The sequence below is a fragment of the Sminthopsis crassicaudata genome, chromosome 4 (assembly GCF_048593235.1).
Source record: "Sminthopsis crassicaudata isolate SCR6 chromosome 4, ASM4859323v1, whole genome shotgun sequence".
NCBI classification, from domain to species: domain Eukaryota; kingdom Metazoa; phylum Chordata; class Mammalia; order Dasyuromorphia; family Dasyuridae; genus Sminthopsis; species Sminthopsis crassicaudata.
Genome location: NC_133620.1, coordinates 62792270 through 62805455, shown reverse-complemented (window position 1 = coordinate 62805455; position 13186 = coordinate 62792270). Strand labels below are relative to the sequence as shown.

The window sequence follows — 13186 nt, the reverse complement described above, 5'->3', positions numbered from 1 at the left end:
TTGTTTTTTTTGTAAGCCAGAGAAACTGAAGCAAGATAGAGATTAGAGAGTATTTAATAATTTATTTAAAAGGGAGAGATTTACTGGGACCAACTGGATCCATGGTTTGGTCCCAAGGCTGAATGAGACTATTGTCTCCAAGAATTCAGCAAACAATGTGAGTTCTCAATGACATATATATATATATATATATATATATATATATATATATATGTGACTCAGATTCAGGGGGTAGATTGAGGCAGGGGCAGAGTCAGGTTGCAGGGAGTAGGAACAGAACTCTGACAATCCAGTTCTGACAGGGTGAGGGGAGGCATGGGGGATATCTGATAATTGGGATGAGTGGGGGGAGGCACCCAACATTCTGATGATGCCTAAGATAGAAGGTCTTTCTCCTTATCTGGATCATCATGATTAGAAGGGAAGGGTGTGGATCAGAACAATTAGGGAAACTGAGGCAAGACTGGGTCAGGATAATTAGGGAAACTGACTCAGGACAATAAAAGAAGTGTGGCATAACATTCTGTGAGGCCATACAGAAAAAATCTAATCCCTCTTTCTAAAGGATAGTCCTTCAAGTACTTGAAAAGAGTTCTCTTATTCCTTCAGACAAAATTCTCCCAGTTTCTTTTGCTGATTTTCAATTGAAATGAACTCAAGACCCTTTGCCATTTTACAGCTTTCTGTACCTTCAAGCTTATCAATATCATCTTTTAATGGTGGTGTCCAGAACAGAACATAATACTCCAGATACTGTTTTGACTACAGCAGAGCACAGGAGGATCACTGAATTTCAGAAAATTATGCTTCTCAATGCAGCCCAAAATCAACAAACTCTTGTGATGACTACATCTCATTGACTTGTATTGCATAGATCTTTATCAGACAAAAACCCTAAAGTCTCATATCAGATAAAACTTCCTGCCTCTCCCATGGTGCATTTGTGTGCAGGTACAAATTTACAATTGCAATTTAAAAAATAAATACAAGTCTAAGACTTTAAAGTTTTTTCTATTGAATTTCATCTTATTTGATTTGATTCAATGTTCTGCTCTGTCAAGATCTTTCTGAATCCTGACAGGAGAATGTCATCCAATGAGTTAGTTATTCCTCCCAGCTTTGTTTCATCTGCAAATTTGATGATCATGTCATCTGAGCCCTTATCCAAGACATTGATAAAAATGTCAAACACTTAAGAGCCAAGCACATAACCCTGGAGCATTCCTTGGGACAATTCTTGCCAAGTTGACATTGAACTATTAACAATAGTTCTTTGTCCCCAAACATTTAACCAATTTTGAATCCATCTAATGCTTTGTCAATATCTTTGCTTCTTTTTCACAAAAATAACTTACTATTCCTTATCAAATGCTTTACTAGAGCCTAGTGAAATTACATGTTTTATTCCACAATTTTTTTTAAAGAAATGACTTACTCAAGGTCACATTGATAGTGACAATGATGATTTGAATCCAAATCCAGCATTCTTTTGAATACCATAATGCATCTTATCAGCTGTATGATTTTTTAAAACAAAAATAAATTATTTCTGACTATCAGTTAGTAGGCTTCTTTGACAAATAAATGCTGAATCTTCATCTTCTGTTGGGGGGGTGGAGATGGATTGAATATTTTGGGTTTGGGGGTTTTTTTTTGGTTTTGTTGTGTCATTGAGATTGGGTCTCTTCATCTTTCCCAAAATGGAATAGTAATGGCCACTCACTGATTCAATTTTACTACTGATGAGTATGGAAGACTTTGACCTGGTTCACTCCTCCATAGGTAGCCAGGTGGCCCCTTATCTGTGGAGGGTTCACTATATTAGTGCCAGACTCAGTAGAAATACCCAATTAGCTTTAGCCCTATTACTCATACTATTCAGCACTCGGGAATTCAAGGGATCTACCACATTCCAGCTTTTTGTAATCACTACTTCCCTAGCTACACAGTCATGAATCATCTTTTCAATGATCTATTCCTAAATTTCCCCCCATGATTCATTGTCAATCTCAATAGCCTTTAAAAAAAAATTGTGATATGTTTTTCTCTCTTTTCGAAGATTACTATATTTCAGCCTATGATCAGCCCAAGGTTCTGCTGCCAAGAGAGTCAGTGGGACAAGCTGGTTATTTTTGTCAGTGTCAGCTTTAAAGGTTAAGCAGCTCCCAACTTTTCCTTACAATCCTTTACAGGTCAGTCATTTCTAAAACTGCCCAAACACACTTGAACTCTATTTCTATTTCCTACCTATCTCAATACTTAAGGGAATAAATTCCATTAAGTCTATTACCCACTAGGCAAAGTAGTTATTTCCCTTTCCTACTTCCCCCAAACTTATTTACTTGAGTTTCAAAAGTCATCCCCATTCCTCCTATTTTAGTATTTGGTGACTAGAGCCATATTTATCTTATCTACATAATAACCTAATCTGATCATCCAATCCATACTCACCTTATCACTGCCTTCATCTTATCCTTATTTTCATCTTAGCCACTTTCATGGCTTCCAGCTTACCCAGCCTTCAGCCAGAGTTCACACATGATTGCTCATCACTTCTTCAACCTATTCTCATCTTCACCATTTTCCCCACCTTCACATGCTTTATTCATGCCTTTATTTTATCACTTTTTAATCAATCAATTACTTAATAAGTATTTATATAGGGTAGCTAGGTGGCACAGTGAACAGAGCACCAGACATAGAATCAGGAAGACCTAAGTTCAAATTCATTTCCTAACTATGTGACCTTGGGCAAGACATTTAATAGTTACCACCAGTTCCTCATCTGCAAAATGGGAATAATAATAGCACCTACTTTACAGGGTTGTTGTGAAAATCAGATTGGATCATAATTTTAAAGTGCTTAGCACATAATACATGCTATATAAATATTAATTACTACTAGTATTAAGTGCCTACTATATATTGGACATTGTGTTACAATGGGACACAGCTGGGGATACGGAAAAAAAAAAAGCAAGAGATGATTCCTGCCCTTCAGGAGGTAGCAATCTCATAGAGAAAGCATCATGTAAACAACTATATACAAACTATATACATGATAAATAAGAAATAATCAACAGAGAGAAGTCGCTCAACAAGTATGCATTAAAAACCTACTATGTGTTAAAGAAGATTCAACCCGCACTTCCAGTTGATCAATGATGGACAGAAACAACCCAGAGAAGGAACACTGGGAAATGAATGTAAATTGTTAGCACTACTGTCTATCTACCCAGGTTACTTATACCTTCGGAATCTAATACTTAACGTGCAACAAGAAAATTGGATTTACACACATATATTGTATCTAGGTTATACTGTAACACATGTAAAATGTATGGCATTGCCTGTCATCTAGGGGAAGGAGTAGAGGGAGGGAGGGGAAAATCTGGAAAAATGAATACAAGGGCTAATGTTATAAAAAAAAATTACTCATACATATATACTGTCAAAAAAATTTATAATTATAAATTTTTTTAAAAAAAGGAAAAAAACCCTACTATGTGCAAGATACGTTATGTGTAGTACTGGATATATAGTGGCAGAAATGAAACTATCCTTTCTGTAAGGAATCTATATTCTAGTAGGAGAGACAGTATATATGTAAATAAGCATATGCAAAATATACTTCTCAATTATAGATTTTTATCAAGTCCCTTTTTAAGCATCACTTTTCCATCAGACCTTCAGGATTTTTTATTTATTAATTTATTAATTCTTATTATTTGAATTTTCTCTTTTTGTATTTTCTCTAAATGCAATATTCATTATATCCTTTTTGATATAAACCAGCATAAACTAGACATGGTATAGATTTAGCATAATATTCTCCATTTTGTTTTCAATACTAAAAGGATACTTCAAATGCACATTTGATACATAGCACAATTCTAGGTATTAAGTGATGGTGACAGAATAAGAATGTCATGGACTTCTACAGGGATAGTAGATTCATAGACATAAAAGAATTTCAAGGAGTCATCTCTTTCAATCATCCATCTTCACCCAATTTACAGATGCAGAAAGTAGGACAAAAAGAGTTGAACAGATTGGGTTAAGGTCACACAGACAACTAGGAATAGAACCCAGGTCTCAACTTCTCTCCATACCACTATATCCTACCTCTATCTTCACCAATTTCTGGCCACTTATGCCAATTTGTGAAATTTTATTGATGAGAGTAGTATAAGCACTTTAATTATATGAACTTGTTTATTTTGTAATTGTTGGGTTTTTTATTTAATTGTCACCAAAAATCAAATCTTATTATACAGAACATTATTATAACACCAAAATATTTAGTCTATTGAAAACTATTTACATGTTTTGGCAAATAGTCCACTATAACACTTCATTGTTGATATAGTACTCTACAACAAATAACCCAAATAAATAATGTCTCAAATGCAGTAATTACTCAAAAGTACCCAATTATATGACGTGAAGAGAGCAGAGGTTTTTACCATTTTTGTTGCTATTTAGCAAGAAGGGGAAAAGAGGAATGGGAAGAGAATAAACATAATATATATTAAGCAGTATATTAAATGTTTTACAATGTCACCTTATTTGATCCTCACAATAACTTGCAAGGAAAATACTAGTATCTCAATTTTTGCAGTTGAGGAAATTGCAGCAGACAGAAGTGTCCAAGGTCACTTGTGAACTTCAGTTTTCCCAATTCAAGGTACAGTACTCTTTACATTGCCTTTCAAGTTGCTTTCAAGAGTCACTTCTAAGTGACTTCCAGAATCTTCAACTCTTTTCCTCTTATTCACCTCAAACATCCCACCTTGCATTAAGAGAAAAGAGAAACAAAAGGTTTTCATATCACCTGAAAAAAATAAAAGCACAGCACATAAAAGAATATTAATTATCATAGGCTTCAGAGAGCTGAGTTTGGAATCAGACAAATTCTCTATTTTGCCTCAATTTCCTCATCAGTAAAATGTAAATAATAATACTAGTACCTGTCTCCCAACTACATAATGGCAAACACTACATAAATATTAACTATTGGTGGTGTTGTTGTTGTAAAAAAAAAGATAATAATAGTACCTACCTACAAGGTTGTTTCCAGAATTAGATGAGATAATAATTGTAAAGCACTTAGTGCTTTAAGTATCTAACACATAGTAAGCACTAGTATACATGTTAGCTATTACTGTTGTTATTAAAGATAATAATAGCATCTATCTTTTAGTGCTGTTTTAAGGATTAAATTTGATAATATATGTAAAAGTATTCTATAAACCTTAAAAGCACTATATAAATTCAAGCTACTAAACATGATAACGTGTATAAATTGTTTTGCAATAAATGTTAGCTATTAGTAAACAAGAACTTAGAATTGGAACATGCTGGGGTATTTATAACACTTCCTATTTTTTCCTGTTGAGTTGAGAAAACCTTTTACTCTAAAGGGGTTGTCCATTGGTTAGAGTTTATGTCCAGCTGCAATAGACTGATAACAAGATTTCTAGCAATATATAAGCATTCCCCTCTACACCCACACCCAACACTCAGAGGAGCTCAATGTTGTATGAATATATTCCAGCTCCAAATTCTGGAAACATATGTAAGTAACTCAAGAAATATTTCTTGGATAGCAACATAGTATTTGTGCCTTTTTTATTGTTGTTTGTTGCTTTTTTCTTTCTTTTTTCATTTTTTTTCCTTTTTGATTTAATTTTTCTTGTATAGCATGATAAATGTGACAATATGTTTGTTGCGAAAAATTTAAAATACAGGTTTGCAAAACCCTGAATGAATGGTGAATATTGAAAACTATCGTTGCTTGTATTTTGAAAATTAAAAACTATTATTTAAAAAAAAAAAAAAAGAAAATTTCTTGACATCAAGACCTTTCAGAAACAGAAGAGGCTTTAGAGGTCACCTAGTCTCACTTCCTTATTTTACAGGTGGGGAAACTGAGAAGCTACTTTATCTGAGGTCAGGTGGTGGAAAAGAAAAACTAGAACACATATCTGATAACTGATTCAATATTCATTCCATTATATTACTGGGCATTGATCAAGAAAGAGTAAGTTAAAATCTAGTAAGAGAGTTAATTACATAAAGAGTTGTTACCATATAAGGAAGAAAATGGCAAAGTGGTTGAGATGTATACAGTGTTGTTCCAGAATATGAGATTTTCTCATTACAGGGATCAAAAAAAGACTTCATGGGAGAGAGAAAATTCAATCCATGTCTAAAAGTATAAGTAAGGTTTTAAGAACTAGAGATGGGGATGGAAAAAGATGATTGGAGGTAAAGAGGGTTCCAATCACAGGCAACTCAACTCCATTGATAAAAACACACATAAAGACTCACCCAGTCACACAATCAATGCCATGCTTAAGCAAATTGAAAAAAATCTAGAATTACAGAATTTCAGTGTTGAATGAAACCATGGTGACTCTAATCCATGAAAAAAGAATTCCCCTCTTTGGCATACATCCAAAGTAGTCAGACAAGGTCTGCTGAAAAATCTCCAGTAAAATTGGAAGAACAAAGATCTTAGAGATGGAAATCATCTTGGAGATTAGCTAGTACAACTCCCCCATTAAGACCCAGAGAGATTAAGTGATTTTCCTTGTCTGGCAGCTCCTCAGTCTCCTTTGTTGGCTCTTTATCCAATCCATATCTATTTATCATGAGAGTCTCCAAGGAGCTATCATGGGTCTTCTCTCTAATCAGTTCCCAAGGATTCAGTTATCATCTCTATGCAAGCAAATGACTCATATCTACTTATCCAAACCTAGCCTCTCTCCTGACTTTCAGTCTTCAATTGTCTGATGAATATTTCATAGTTAGATATCTTAAACTCATAGATATCTTAAATTCAACATGCCCAAAACAGAACTTATTATCTTTCTCCCTGAGTCTTCCTCTCATTCTAACTTCCTTGCTATGGTAGAGGGAACCATCATCTTCCCATTTTCCCATGTTCCCAACATAGGTGCCATCCTCAACTCTTCATTCTCTCTCACTCCCCATATTGAATCTATTGCCAAGTGCTGTAACCGCTCAACATCTCTCAAATATGTACAATTTTATTCTCTGACAATGGCACAACCATGGTACAGGACTTCATCACCTCACATTTAGATTATTTTAATGGTATTCTGTTTCTCCCCCTGCTTCAAGACTCTCTTTACTCCATCCTCCATTCTATCAATGTGGTCTTCCTGTATCACATATCTGACCAAGTCAAGAGTTAACCCTACCCTTCTATTTAACAAACCCTAGCATCTCTCTATCATTTTCAAGATTAAATATGAAAGTCTTTTTATTATAAAGCCCTTCATAACTTGGCCTGTGCCAGCCTTTCTAATCCTGTTACACGTTATGGTCATCCACTCACTCGATGATCCAATGACAGTGATCTCTTTATTGTTTCTCCTTTAAATCACATTGTCTCTCAAGTGAACTTTTTCCTGGCTACTACCATATCTGAAACTCTTTCCCTCTTTCTTTCTGTCTCTTGATTTTCCTGTTTTCCTTCAAGGATCAATTAAAATCCTACCTTTTGTAAGAAGACTTTCCTAGTCCTCCTTAATATTAGTACTTTCCCCTTATTTGTACGTCATTATTTTCATAATGTCTTTCTATTTCTACTCCAGTAGATTGCAAGTTCCTTGAAGAAAAGGACCGTTTTTGTCTTTGATTTTATTCCCAGTGGTCAGCACAGTGCCTGGCCCAAAGTAGGCTCTTAATAAACATTTATTGATTTCATTTGACTTATTCAAACTAATAGCTTAGTGGTATAGCTAGGTGATCCAGTTGATAGAGTATTGAATTGGAGTCAGGAAGGCTCATCTTCATGAATTCAAATCTGTATCTTCAGAAACTTACTAGATGTGTGACTCTGGCAAGTCACTTAACCCTGTTTGTATCAGTTTCCTCATCTGTAAAATGGGCTAGAGAAGGAAATGATAAACTTCTCCAACATCTTTTCTGAGAAAATCTCAAATGGAGTCATAAAGAGCTGAATACGATTGAAAAATGACTGAACAATAAAATTGAAGGTCACACAGATAGTAAATTACTGAGCCAAGATTTGAACTTAGGGAAACTACTACTTTCCATTCTGCTTTTAGAAAGCTCGAATTGTTAGGAAGTCAAGGCTAAATTTGCCTTCTTCCAACTACAATACTTAAAATTCAAGAAACTCTTATACCTTCTCCCCCATCCCATTCCCACAACCCCTAGGACTTTGCTTTTCTCCAGGCTAAATATCTTGAGTTTCTTCAACAGAGACTCATTTAGAATGAAAAATCTAATCCCTTCTCCATTCTGGTAACTCATATTTCCTTGAAAAATTAATCACCTCTGTTGAATAAATTTTTTTTGAGAGGAAAAAAAAGTAGCAGTGGTGTTTCACTTTGCTTTTTCATGAGGGATATATCAAAGTATCCCAGAATCTCAGAACTGGGAGAGCCTCCTGAAGCCTTTCAGTAAAACTACCCCTATTTAGAAACTCCCTCTATAGAAATGTAAATTACAACTACCCCACGGAACTATCTCACATCTATCAGATAGGCTACTATGAAAGAAAAGAAAAATTATATATGTTGGAGAATATAGAAAAATTGGAACATTAATATATTACTGGTGGAGTTGTGAACTGAGTCAACCATTCTGAAGAGCAATTTGGAATTATTCCCAAAGAACTATCAAACTGTGCATATCTTTTGATCCAATAATACCAATATTTGGTCTGCATCTCAAAGAGATCATAAAAAAAAAAGAAAAAGACCCACATATACAAAAATATTTTTAGCAATTCTTTCTGTGGTAGTTGGACCATGAGGGCATACCCATAAATTGGGGAATGGCTGAACAAGGTGTGTGTTGTATGAATGCAGTGAAGGAAATACTATAAGAAATGGAATGCTATAAGAAATGACAAGCAGGTGAATTTCAAAAAAACTTGGAAAAACTTACAAGAACTGGTGAAAAGTGAAGTAAACAAAACCAGGAGAACATTGTACTGAGTATTAGCCACATTATATGAAGATCAGTGCTGAATAGTATAACTTTTATCAGCAATATGATAATCTAAGACTACTCTAAAAGACTTGTGGAAAATGCTATCCACACTCAGAACTGATGGAGTCTGAATGCAAATGAAAACATACTATTTTCACCTTATTTTTTTCACATTTTTTTTCTTTTGTTCTGTTTCTTCTTTCACAACATGACTAATAGGGAAACACGTTTTACATGATTGCACATAAATAACCTAAATCAAGTTGCTTACCATTTAGGGAGGGAGCAGGTGAGGAAAGGAGGGAGAAAATTTGGAACTCCTATTTAAAAAAAAAAAAAAAAAAAGAATGTAGAAGAAATTGTCTTTACATGTAATTGGGAAAAAGAAAAAAACACTATTTAAAAAGAAATTTCCTCTATAATATCCAACATTAATAGTTGACATTTGTCTAGTGCTTTAAAGTTTACAGAGTACTTTATTAACATCATTTCATCTGACTTCCCCAATAACTGATCATCTAGCTGCTGCTTGAAGATGAGGAAAAAACTATGACCTCCCAAAGCAACCCATTATATTTTTGGATTATTCCAACTGTTACCAAGTTTTTCCATTCAGTCAAGACCTACCTCTCAGAAACTTCCACCCTTGCTCCTTTTTTACCATTGTTTACAGCAAAGGATGCACTCAGGAAATCTTCCCCCATGTCTTTTTATTCTTTTTCCTTCTCAAGACTTTAGCATACTATGAAAATAGAGATTTTATCTTAGTTAAAAAGAAGTCATTGGTGGGTCTACCACAAAAATTGTTGTAAAATATTTTTCCTCTCTCTCTAAAAGTAAACATTGAAGTTATCACTTAAACACTATCTCTTAACTTGGTACCGTTCATCTTGTCTCTATGTTGGCATATTTTTTTATAGTGTCACATAGTCCAATATAATTTTTGTAATCTAACAGATATGCAAGCTCACAATGAAATATAATAATAATTATTATTATTTTAAGAAGCAATTGCCCACAACATCCTTATGACAGAAGTGTAAAGGGTTGAAACTCTGAATAGGTGCACTTGAATCAGACTACTGAGAACTTGAGGCTAATGACCTATTGGATAATAACTCTATTAGCATATGTTTGGAATTGTTCTTCTCTCATTTAATGCTGGCTCAATGTTTGGAGTTAAGAGAATTGTAGGTAAGGATTAGAGGATGGAGTGAGAGAAGCAGAGAATTTCACTTGGCCTCAGGAGGAGGAGGAGAAAAGTGGGGAGATTCTGGACTTTAGAATCAAGAAGGGATCTTTGGCAAAACTCCTGGAAATTTTGTCCATCTCCTTCACTTTCCCCTAAAGAACAAGGACTTTTGTTTATCCTGACTCTGGATGATCCTGAGGCCTCCAGGGAGCTAGTCCAGAATTTACACAGAAGTGTATTATTATGATTTCTGTTTTACAAATGCTCAAACTGAGTCTCAGAGAGGCTAAACGACTTGCTTCTGATCACACAATTAGCAAAGAGCAAACACAGTACTCAAAGATGGGCTCTCCAATTCCAAATCCAGTACTAATTCTGCAAAATCAGGTTGTCTATAGACATTTCTGGAGTTTCCATGGTCTAGTTTGGGCTGCCTGGCAGAAACAAAGCTAAACTCTCACTGACAGGTATGACTTTATCATGCTACTAATTACCTGGAGGGAAATATTTTCTATTCTACTAGTAAATACCAGTCAGACCTCAAGTAAGTATAAGTAAGCCCTTCCCTTCAAAAAAACCTCCACACATGACTAGACCATGGGCCAAGGGGTATTCTTTCCATGGAACAGTTGTTTATTTTTTGATTAGATTACAAAAATGACTGCTTTACTAGATGGGAATAGTTATTATCATATTGGAATTCCTTAGAAATTTAAGTTCAAATCTTGCCTCAGCTGTATGATCCTAGATAAGTCATTTAATCTCCCTGTTTGTCTCAGGTTCCACAAGTGTTAAAAAAATAAATAAATAAAATGGAAATAATAATAGCACCTGTCTCACAGGGTTGTTGTGAGGATCAAATAAAATAGCATCTGTAAAATACTTAGCTCAGTACCATAGTACCAATATGTTAGTTGCTAATATTATTATTATTGACTATTTGACTATAATATTGACTATTTGACTATAAGTAAGAACAGAACCATGTACAGAGCAACAATTCCAGATATTGCGCATTGTTAACAGAATTTAGTTTTGGCCATTCCAAGAGGTAGATCTAGGATCCCTTCATCATAGATACCCACTTCTAGATACCCAAATCTAAATGTTCTAGTATAAATTCTTTTTTGTTTGTTCCCAAAAAGTCTATATTCTCCTTTCAGGTCAAATTCTTCCATCCTCAACCTGCCCTTCTATTTATGTCCTCTTATCTATCCTCCTTAGGCTGCTAGGTGGTTCAGGGGATGGAGCAATGAACTTGGAGTCAGGAGGACCTGAGTTCAAATTCAGATTTAGACTATGTGACCCTGGACAAGTCACTTAATTGTTTGCTTCAGTTATTCATCTGTAAAATGAGCTGGAGAAGGAAATGGTTAAACTACTTCAATGTCTCTGACCCAAAGAAAAAAAAAAAAAAAAAAACACCAAATGGGGTCATGAAGAATCGGACACAACTCAATAACAACAAGCTATTCCCTTCTGGACTTCAGCTTTTATTTCTGGCCCACATTGAATAATCCACCTCCCTGCTCTCTGAAGACAATGTTTCTTCTAAGAAAACTAGGTGGGGCAGTAATAGATTGCAAGATCTGGAGCCAAGAAGATCTAGGTTAACATCCCTGCCTCTGACACTGAGTAGTTATTTGACATTTACCCTATCTTAAGACCTGTTTCATCTTTAACTTGAGATAGTAATAAAACTCCTATCTCACAGGCTTGAGAAATGAGATTTCATACATATAGATGTGAGGATCCATGAGCTTATTTATATATACACACATACATATATATATACATGTATCCCTCACTTTGTTTTAATCATATTATATGTTGTAACATACCCATCTATTCACATCTTATCACCACTAATAGATTAGGATTTGTATTTTTTTATTTTAATCTTTGTATCCACTGAGTCTCACACACAGTAGGAAGTTAATTCTTTAAGCAGTAAATGTATTAAACTGTAATCTGATATTAATTCTCCATTCCCTTTTCTCATCCTGTTGGGGTTTTTTCCCATCCACAGGTCTTTGCTCACATTAACTCCCTTGCCTTGAATGACCAGCCCACCCTCACAATCATCTGTTGACTTCACCTCCTTCCAATCGGATCACATCTCCTCTATAATGCTTTTCCCAACTTCCTCAAGTATGAAAATGATCTCCAAATGACTTTGACAGCTGTGTGAAGATCAGTTACAAATAAGGAGAGGCTAGAAACAGAAAGAATAAATGGGAAATTATTGCAAATATCCAGGTGAAAGGTGATGAATGACTAAACAAAAGTGTTAGCTGGATGTGTGGAGAAGAATGGGGGAGGGGGGAGAAATCGTGTAGATCAATGTGCCAGATTTCACTATGTTTGTATATGTGGGGTAAGAGTGAGTAATTGAGGATATCACTAGGTGATTGGGAAGATGATGGAGTCTTTGATATGATAGATAATCAGAAGCTGGTGAGTTGTGGGTAAGGCAAGATAGTAAGTTTCTTCTTGGACAAGTTGAGTTTGAGAAGCCTCTGGGACATCTGATAGGCAGTAGTTGTTACCTGTTTACTGATGGTAATAGAGCCCTTGAAAGTTGATGAGATCAGCAAATGAAAGAGAAAAAGGATAAAGTCTGAGCCATAAGGGCCACCCACAATTAAGGGATTGTGTCTTGGATGATGCTTCAGCCAGAGTGACTGAAAGGAAGTGGTCTTGTAGGAAGGACAAGAAGCAGTACAGAATTGTGTCCCAAAAATCCAGAGAAGAGCAAGCAGTATTGGTGTGCAATTGAAACTAAATTGAAAAGCAGATGACATTATGCATCAATGTAGGATATTTCCTCACTGGGAATATTCTAATATAGGAATATTACAAACATCAATGAAATTATAAATGCAGACCAAAAAAAAAAAAAAACTATCATAAACAGTTCTGACCTCATAGAGTTGTTTTGAGGATAAAATGAGATAATGTATATAAAGTACCTAATTAGTAACCATTAAATGTTATAGA

At 34.9% G+C, this 13186-nt stretch overlaps 1 protein-coding gene and 2 long non-coding RNA genes across 10 annotated transcripts in view; 1 reads left to right on the top strand and 2 right to left on the bottom strand.

Moving 5' to 3' along the window:
* The window catches only part of LOC141565418 (uncharacterized), a 135352-nt gene that overhangs the window by 120311 nt on the left and 1855 nt on the right, over window positions 1-13186 (bottom strand). The window lies entirely within an intron of this gene.
* LOC141565419 (uncharacterized) lies at window positions 3665-13050 on the bottom strand. Its single transcript, XR_012489020.1, has 3 exons — window positions 12285-13050; window positions 9622-9736; window positions 3665-4834 (listed from the first exon to the last, which is right to left on the bottom strand). It is a non-coding gene; the product is annotated as an uncharacterized LOC141565419 (long non-coding RNA).
* KIAA0040 (KIAA0040 ortholog) overlaps window positions 5494-13186 on the top strand; it is a 42002-nt gene continuing 34309 nt past the window's right edge. For 4 of the 7 annotated variants that reach the window (XM_074308439.1, XM_074308430.1, XM_074308437.1 and 1 more), the window contains exons 1-2: window positions 5494-5578; window positions 12216-12445. The gene's annotated coding sequence lies outside the window, so the exon portion shown is untranslated. Of the gene's footprint in view, window positions 5579-12215; window positions 12453-13186 lie in introns of those variants that run through there. The other 3 variants (XM_074308433.1, XM_074308435.1, XM_074308432.1) reach the window with 3 other exon arrangements.